Source organism: Puma concolor, chromosome C1, assembly GCF_028749965.1.
Source record: "Puma concolor isolate L17-30 chromosome C1, mPumCon1.1.hap2, whole genome shotgun sequence".
In the NCBI taxonomy this organism is placed as follows: domain Eukaryota; kingdom Metazoa; phylum Chordata; class Mammalia; order Carnivora; family Felidae; genus Puma; species Puma concolor.
In genome coordinates, this window is record NC_141674.1 from 154,991,628 (window position 1) to 155,001,381 (window position 9,754).

A 9,754-nucleotide genomic window follows, 5' to 3' on the forward strand; every position below is an offset into this window, starting at 1 on the left:
TGCAAACATTGAGGAACCTGACATCTGGCTCATACTAAACTTACTCTTCCTTGTGCTGTCACTACTCTGTAAATTTCAGTGTCCATGTTGACGGTCCATTCAACACCCTACCTAGTCCAGACTTCTTCATATCTGTACTCCACCATCACAGGACCTTGTAATTACCTGAAATTTCGCCACATCAGATATATCAAACTTTAATCCCTATCCTCTGATTATAACTTCTTACACCTTTTTGAATCTGCACCCATCCTCCATACCCCATGAACTTGACCCCTCAAATAAATACCCTAGCTTTATTTTGTTGTCATCCACCATATACTACTTGGCAAATACCTGAGTTACAATTTCAATTCCAATCTCAATTATTTTGTATCCTTTATCCTCCAGATTATTTGGCTCATAAAATACCAAATTGGAATTACTAAAATAATAATACCTTCCCTACTCCCATATGAGTCATCTAAAGAAAGTAAACCCACTGATTACAGGCTGTCTTCTTTTATTATTTAGTTTTCTAAATTTCTGTAATGAAACTAGAAATAAACTATTAAAATTTGAAAATATTTCTTTATGTGTCAGCCACCATAACAAATGCTTATCAGTTACTTCCCCCACATCCATTTCATACTTCTCACACAGTTTAGCAGTCCTGGTGATTAGTTGGGATGGAGTCCCATTAGCCAGTCACCTAAGTAGGCCCTAATTGGCCTAAAACAAGTAGCAAAATCCTACAACCATACCATTGAGATTGATAATAACTCAAAACCAAATCAATTAGAGGCTGCCATTACTTTAGCCATAGGCATTGCTATGGAGACTGTCTTACGGTTGGTCCAAAGTACAGTTCAGGAGTTTTTCTGACATTCAAGGTAAGAGACGTCTCTAAGACAGATGTGCCGATGTGACATTTCGAACCACTTCAGTCATCGTTCTATGATGTATCAGAAGGTCTGAGTTCCAACCCAACTTTCCTCTTGTTCCTCCTCCTTCACCACCCCTTCTTCCTCCACCTCCTGCTTTTAATCTAGAAAACAGCGATAATAATAGCTTCCATGGAAATTATGAAAATTACATCAGATACACGCAAACACTCTACCACTAGGTTATGTGGCCCACTGTCTCCCTCCAGTAGCACCCATCAACTGGAGAACTGAAACGGGAAATACTACAATTAGGCCGATTCAGTTCTATGGTTGGGCATGTTGAGCAAAAGTCTGTCTAGGGAAAACAGAAAGCTTGAAATTGAGCCAGCTACTGAAGAAAGTTAAAAAGACTGACCCTGGAGTTTAGACAGAACAGAGAAATAAATGCATGGAAAGTCAGAGAAGTAGAAAAATAGAGGATGTTAAAGAAATGTGAAGAGCATAACAGGTTTAACAGGAAAGGAAGGAGTTTAAGAATTTGTAGAGTGAGTGGAGTTTCTGAGTTTATTGTATCAGAGGTATGCTAATTCCATTTAGTAACAAGAGAGATGGCTTGCAGGAGTAGAGGTTTTTAATAAATAATAATAATAATAATAATAATAATAATAATAATAATAATAAAAGAACTTAGGGGCCCCTGGGTGGCTCAGTGGGTTGAGTGTCTGACTTCAGCTCAGGTCATGATCTTGGGGTTCGAGAGTTTGAGCCCGCATCAGGCTCACTGCTGTCAACACAGAGCCCACTTTGGATCCTCTGTCTCCCTCTCTCTCTGTCCGTCTCCTGGTTACGTGCATGTGTGTGCACTCTGTCTCTCAAAAATAAACATTAAAAAAATAATAAAATAAAAATAAAATTAAATTAAAAAACATTAACAAGGCACCTGGGTGGCTCAGTCAGTTAAGCTTCTGACTCTTGATTTCAGCTCAGGTCATGATCTCATGTTTGTGAGTTCAAGCTTGGCACCAGGCTCCACGCTGATAGGTGGGGCCTGCTTAGATTTCTCACTTTCCTTCTCTCTGCCCCTCCCCTGCTCACATGCATGCTCTTTCTCTCTCTGCAAGTAAAATAATAAACTTAAAAAAAAATTAAAATAGGTACAGGATGAGTCAAATACCCCATCTTTTTTTTTTTTTAATGTTTATTTATTTTTGAGACAGAGAGAGACAGAGCATGAACAGGGGAGGGGCAGAGAGACAGGGAGACACAGAATCTGAAACAGGCTCCAGGCTCTGAGCGATCAGCACAGAGCCCGATGCGGGGCTCGAACTCACAGACCGTGAGATCATGACCTGAGCCGAAGTCGGCCGCTTAACCGACTGAGCCATCCAGGTGCCCCAAATACCCCATCTTAATAGAGATTATGATGACAGGTTAGAAGGGACTGAGAAAAAACTAGGAGATGGGCAGCTACGAATGTGGTCGAAGGTGGCCAGATTGTACCAATCTCCAAGGTAGTGAGAATTCTTGATTATTTATATCATCTTTTCCAAGAGTATAGAATAATATGAAGCAAAAAAAAAAAAAAAAATCTTAAGGAAAAACCAGTATTACTATTACCTGTGCCCAGGAGAATAAGTATCTTCCAAAGGAAATGCAATACTTTTTAAGAACAAGAACAATGGGAGGCAGCAGAGGGAGGTGTAAAGTTGAATCTGTATTCTGGTACGGGTTCAGAAGATATAGCTGAATATGTAGCTAAGCCATCAATTCTCAAAAGTCTATTTTTAGCCTTGTATTATTTCTATTCAAATTTCAGAACAGGTGAAAATATAAGATTAATTTAATTACTACTTAAATATCTATCTGAAAACCTGTAATCAGCAAACCTATTTCTCACATCAAAATCTAGATTGTAATTGCAGATATTCTCTGCAATTACCCCTTTTACAGGACGTTTTCAAAAATAAGTAATAATTGAGTACAAGTGGATAATTCTCTGCTAAGATTATTACTTACTTTCCTGCTCTCAAGTTGATGGATGTTTTACACATACTGGACTGATTACATAACTCTGAACACTTCCAAAACAGCCAGCTGGGTTGGGTCTTTTTATTTTATTTTTTTCACTCTTCTGGTTTTTTTTTTTTTTTTTTTTAAGCTTATCAATTTATTTTCCCCTGCTTTTACTCAAATGCCTTGAGGGGAAACAGATGAAAAAGGTAAAAATATAAATATCACAAAAATATTAAATGCAAACACTCTTTGCAACTAAACATGAACAAAAGAGTCCTTCTTCAATTTTCCCTTAACCTTTAAAAATTGTGTGTTATATTTGCTCACTAAATATAAAAGCTTTTAGGAAAATGGAGACACTATACAAGGAACTCTGGGGGAAAAAAAAGCGTAGTTTACATAATATAGCATCCCTCAGTGAGGGAAAAGTGCTTTGGAGAACTCTCTACTTCTCTCTCAAAACCAGTTAAACTTTTGACAGTTTTAAGCACCTGACCTAAAAACAGTGCCAAAAGACAGAACACTAGCCTAGAAATTACTTGTTTTCCACACTCTGCACAACTTGAACTATTACCTTCTCATGTTCTCTCTACAGGATAACTCCCATCAGAAATCCCCAAGAAAATCAATTATCAAAATTACTTTCCATTCAGAAAAAATGCATATATATGTTTATATTATATACACACATTAGATTCCCTATATCTTATCTCTGAGAAAGTCCTCTGGAAAATATTCTTCCAGAGATATAATAGATTTAAAATACTCCCAGAGTTATATCTGTTATTTTTTTTTTTCCTGGTATTTGGGGATTAAGAATTAGAGGTTAGTTCTAGCATCCCATGTTGCACTTGCTATAACATCTAACTTCTCAAAATTAAAAAAAAAAATAGCTGCATCTATTAATCAAATATTTTAAATATTTATATATTTTATTTATTCACTAAGAAAGTCTCTAAAAGGCATGGAAAAAAAATTCTTCTCACTTACATATCTACCCACTTGAAATCAGGAAGGAAGGGTTAAAAATTCTTCCACAGTACACATGACCAGAAAGGAGAAAGGCTGAAAGTGACATTATTTTTAGATGTTAAATATATAACAGCTTTACTGAGATATAATTCACATACCATAAAATTTACTGAGTATAAAATTCAATGGGTTATAGTATATTCACAGAGTTGTGCAACTATCATATCAACGTAATCAATTTCAGAACATTTTCATCACCTCAAAAAGAACCAAAGGTGGTACTTTAACGAGGGCTGCGTGTGAGGAAAGTCAGGAAATGCGGCCATGGAAAGGAAAGCAAGGTCTCATCCATCGCCAAGATAAACGTCAAGGAGCTTACTGCCTAGGTTTTCTTTTAGCAGTTTTATGGTTTCAGGTCTTACTTTCAAGTCCTTAATCCATTTTAGGTTACTTTTTTGCATATTGTGTAAAATAGTGTCCAGTTTCATTTTTTTCCATGTAGCTGTTGTTTTCCCAACACCATTTACTGAAGAGATGGTCTCTTCCCCATTGTACACTCTTGCCTTTGTCATAGATTATTTAATAATATATGTGTGAGCTTATTTCTGGGTGCTCCATTGTGTTTCCATGGACCCATGTGTTTTTCTGCCAAGACCATACTGTTTTTATTACAGTATCTTTGTAGAACAGTTTGAAATCAGGGAGTATGATAAATTCAGCTTTTTCTTTCTCAAGATTGTTTTGGCTATTTAAGGCATTTTGTGGTTCTATACAAATTTTAGGATTATTTGAGTTCTGTGAAAAACGCTGTTGGTATTTTGATAGGTTTTGCATTCAACCTGTAGATTGTTTTGGATGGTATGGGCATTCTAACAAAATAAATTCTAACCCAGTAGCACAATATATCTTTCCATTTGTCTCTTCAATTTCTTACACTGATGTCTTATAATTTTCAGAGTACAAGTATTTCACCTCCTTGGTTAAATTTATTCCTATGTACTTCATTTTTTTAATGCAATTGTAAATGGAATTGTTTTAATTTTTCTTTCAGCTAGTTCGCATTAGTGTGTAGAAATTTAACAGATTTCTGTATGTTAGTTTTGTATCCGACAACTTACTGAATTTATTAATTCTAACCATTTTTGATGAAGTCTTTAAGGTTTTCTACATAACACATTGTCCGTAAATAGTGACATTTTTACTTCTTTCTTTGCAATTTGGATGACTTTTATTTCTCTTACCTAACTGCTTGGCTAAAGTTTCCAAACTATGTTGAATAAAAGTGGTGAGAATGGGCATCCTTGTCTTGCTCCTGATCTTAGAGGAAAAGCTTTCAGTTTTTCAATGTTGACTATATTAGGTGTAGGTTTGACATATATGACCTTTATTATGCTGAGATACATTCCCTGTATATATACATTGTTGAGAGTTTATCATAAATGTGTGTTGAACTTTGTCAAATGCTTTTTCTGCATCTATTGAGATGATCAGAGTGGTTTGTCATGTTGATTGATTTGCAGATGTTGTACTATTCTTGCTTCCCTGGAATGCATCCCATGTGATCACAGTGTATGGTCTTTTTAATGTATTGTTGAATTTGGTTTGCTAATATCTCGTTGAGGATTTTTGTTCATCAGGGATATTAGCCTGTAATTTTCTTTTATTGTGTCTCTATCTGGTTTTGGTATTAGGGTAAAGCTGGTCTCCTGAGTTTAGAAGAACTCCCTCCTCTTCAATTTTCTGGATTCGTTTGAGAAAGATCAGAATTAAATCTTTCAATATTTGATGGAATTCAACAGTGAAGCCATCTCCTCCTAGACTTTTGCTTGTTAAAAGTTTTTTTGATTGATTTAACCTCACTAGTAATCTTGGCCTATTCTTTTTTTTTTTTTTTTTTCTTCATGATTCACTCTTGGAAAACTGTGTGCTTCTAGGAATTAATCCATTTCTTCTAGGCTTTCCAATTTGTTGGTGTATAATTGTTCACAGTATTCTTTTATGATCCTTTGTATTTCCAGGATATCAGTTGTAACTTCTCTTTCATTTCTGATTTTATTTGGGTCCTTTCTCCTTTTTCCTGATGAGTCTAGCTAAAGGTTTATCAATTACAATTATCTTTTCAAAGAAACAGCTCTCGTGACCACTAATCTCTTTCTTTCTGTTTTTTGGGGGGTCTCTATTCATTTCAACTCTGATCTTTATTATTTCCTTTCCTCTACTACTTTTGGACTTCATTTCTTGTTTTCTAGTCCCTTTAGATGTGAACTTAGACTGTTCGAGATTTTTCTTGTTCATGAGGTACGATTGTATCACTATGAACTTCCCTTTGTTGAGTCCCATAAATTTTGGAATGTTGTGTTTCCATTTTCATTTGTCTCAGGGTATTTATTTTCTGATTTTTTTCATTGACTCATTGGTTGGATAGTAGCAGGCTGTTTAGGCTCCACGTGTTTGTATTTTCTTCCAGTTTTTTTTTCTTGTAATTGATTTCTAGTTTCATACCATTGTGGTTGGAAAGATGCTTGATAGGATTTTAATCTTCTTAAATTTATTCAGACTTCTTTTGTGGACTAACGTGATCTATCCTGGAGAATGTTGTTTGCATTTGAAAAGAATGTATATTCTGCTGTTTTTGGATACAACATTGTGTAGATATCTATGAAGTCCATCTGGTTTAATGTATCATTTAAAAGCAATGTTTCTTTCTGATTTTCTGTCTGGATGATCTATCCATTGATGCAGATAGGGTATTAGCGTTTCTTACTATTACTGGATTGTTGCCAATTTCTTCCTTTATGTATATTAATATTTATTTCATATATTTAGTTATTTCTATGTTGGGTGCATAAATGTTTACAAATGTTATATTCTCTTATATTCTCTTGCTGGACTGATATTTTTATCATTATGTAATATCCTTTGCCTTTTGTCAGTCTTTGTTCTAAAGTCTATTTTGTCTCATGTAAGTCTTGCTACCCCAGCTTTTTTATCATTTCCATTTGCATGGAATATCTTTTGCTGTCCCTTTGCTTTCAGTCTATATGTGACTTTAGATTTGAAGTGAGTCTGTTGTAGGAAGCATAACAGACGCATCTTTTTTTTTTTTAATTCATTCAGCCACCTTATGTTTTTGAGAATTTAGTCCATTTAAAGTAATTATTGGTAGTATGTACTTATTGACATTTTTGAACTGTTTTTCTGTTCTTTTTTTTCATCTCTTGCTCTCTTTGTGATTTGACGGCTTTCTTTAATGATATGCTTAGATTCTTTTCTCTGTATTTGTGTGTGTGCGCGTGTGTGTGTGTGTGTATCTACTATAGGTTTTTGGTTACCATGAGATTCATATATAATAACCTACATATATAGCAGTTTAAGTTGATAATTACTTAAGTTTGCACTCTAAAAACACTACATTTTTACTCTCCCTTGATGTTTTATGTTCTAGACATCGTATTGTACATCTTTGTGTTTTGTGTATCCCTTCCTGATTGTTATACTTTTACTACTTTTGTCTTTTAACTTTCATACTCACTTTATAAGTGGTTAATCCACAACCCTTACTAGATAGATACATATCTGCCTTTACCAATGAGATTTTTTCTTTCATATATTTTCTTATTTCTAGTCATGGACTTTTCTTTTTAGCCTAAAGAAGTCCATGTAACAATTCTTATAAGGCTGGTTAAGTGGTGATGAACTTCTTTAGCTTTTGCTTCTCTGAAAAACTTTATCTCTCTTCCAATTCTGAATAACTGCCAGGTAGAGTATTCTTGGTTGGAAGTTTTATCTTTGAATGTACTTTGTCATTGCCTTCTAGCATGTAGTTTCTGCCAAAAAAAAAAAAAAAACAAAAAAAAAAACAACTTATAGTCTTATGGAGTTTCCCTTGCATGTAACTAGTTGCTTTTCTCTTGTTGCCTTTAAGGTTTTTGTTTGTTTGTTTGTTTGAACTTTTGGAATTTTAATTATAAAGTGTCTTGGTGTGTATCTCTTCAAATTCATCTTCTTTGGAACTCTCTGTGCTTTGTGGACCTGGATGTCTATTTCCGTCCCATGTTCAAGAAATTTTCCAGCCCTTTTTCTCTCTCTTCTATTTCTGGGATCTCTATAAATGCAAATGTTAGTATGTTTAATGTCCCACAGATCCCTTAAGCTATCCTCATTTTTTAAAATATGGTTTTTTGGTTTTTTTTTTTTTTGCTGTTCTGTTTGGGTGATTTTCCCTGCCTTCCAAGTCACTCACCTGTTCTTTTGGATCATCTGCTATTGATTCCCACTACTATATTTTTCAGTTCAATTATTATATTCTTAAATTCTCTGAGTTCTGTTTAGTACTTTTTCATATTTTCTATCTCTTTGTTTAAGTTCCTGGTGCATTCATTCATTCTTCTCCTGAGTTCAATGGTGATCCTTATAACCATTACTTTCAGGTAAACTCTTAATCAGGTAAACTGCTTATCTCCATTTCATTAAAGTGTGTTTTTTTTGTTTTTTAATTTTTTTTTCTGGAGTTCTACCTTGTACCTTTACTTGGAACATGTTCCTATTTCCTCATTTTGCTTTTTTGCTTGACTCTCTGTGTTTGTTTCTGTGTATTGTGAAAGAGCCTTCTTTACCTATCTTGAAAACATAGTGTCGTATAGGACACGAACCCTGTCATTTAACCTAACCCTAGTCCTTGGTTGTCTACTGAGCTCTCTCTCTTGACTTAGACCCTTGGGGTCCAGAAATACAATCCCCTCTGGTGACCTGAGCATACTGCTCAAGGGGCATCCCTCGTGTGGCCTGCAGATACCTACTGGCTCTGGTGGGGTTGCGTCAGCAGCACAGAGGGTCAGGGCTGCTTGCCCACTGTCTGACTGAGCTGTGCAAATAGCATGGGAGTGGGGAGTAGTGCTGCTCACCTACAAGTGGTGTTGCACAGCAGTTCAGAGGGCCATGTCTGGCAGTGTACTCCAGTGGCTCAGGGGGGTGGAGCTATTTATTTGCTGCTGCTAAGTGGTTACAGTGACAGTACAAATGGCCACCAGCACTGAGGTCAGCAAGGTAGAGGAAGCCTATAAAAATGGCATCTGCCAGCATTCAGGACCTTGAGTCCTCACAGGCTTCTGCTCCTCTTGCAGACACTAAGCTTAGCAAGTGAATTTCCTTCACCTATGGTCTAGGCTGTTTCAAACTGCTGTTATTTGCAACGGTTCCTGGGATGATTGGGTCTGTGCACAAGCCCTTTAAGAGCAGAATCTTCATTACCTATGGTCCTATGTTTCCTCTGAACATAATAATCTCCATTGGTTTTGAAAGCCAGACGTTTTGGAGTTTGTCTGGTGAAGAACCCAAGAATTGGGGTACATGATGTGGGGTGTAAACACTCTGCTCCGTAGGAAGAAACTCCCTTTATATTTTGTTTTTTTCTTTTTTCTTTTCTTTTCTTTTCTTTTTTTTTTTTTTTTTTTTTTTTTTTTGAGACACCTCTCTTGTTCCCACTGAAGGCTGCCATACCAGGGGTGGGGTTTTGGCAAGAGTGTGAGTCTGCCTCTCCTACCCATCTCAGTGTGGAAATTTTATCCTTTGTTGTGAAGGTGTTCTGCTAGTTCTCCAGTTCTTTCCAGAGGGAATTGCTCTATACGTAGTTGTATATCTGTCGTGTCCATGGAAGGAGGTGAACTCAGGATCTTCCTACACTGCCATTTTGAATTGCCTCTCCAAATTGCCAACATTTTTATAAGCATAATTTTCTTTGTTTAAAACAGCTAGTTTTCTGTTCTGAAACTAAAAACTGATACACATTTATATAAAGATATCAAAAAGGAAAAGTGCTCATTTTATTTTTAAGCCAAATCCTGTGATAAACACATAACAGATGCTATTTTAAGTAAGTAGATACACTTCCTGAACCGGTAGCC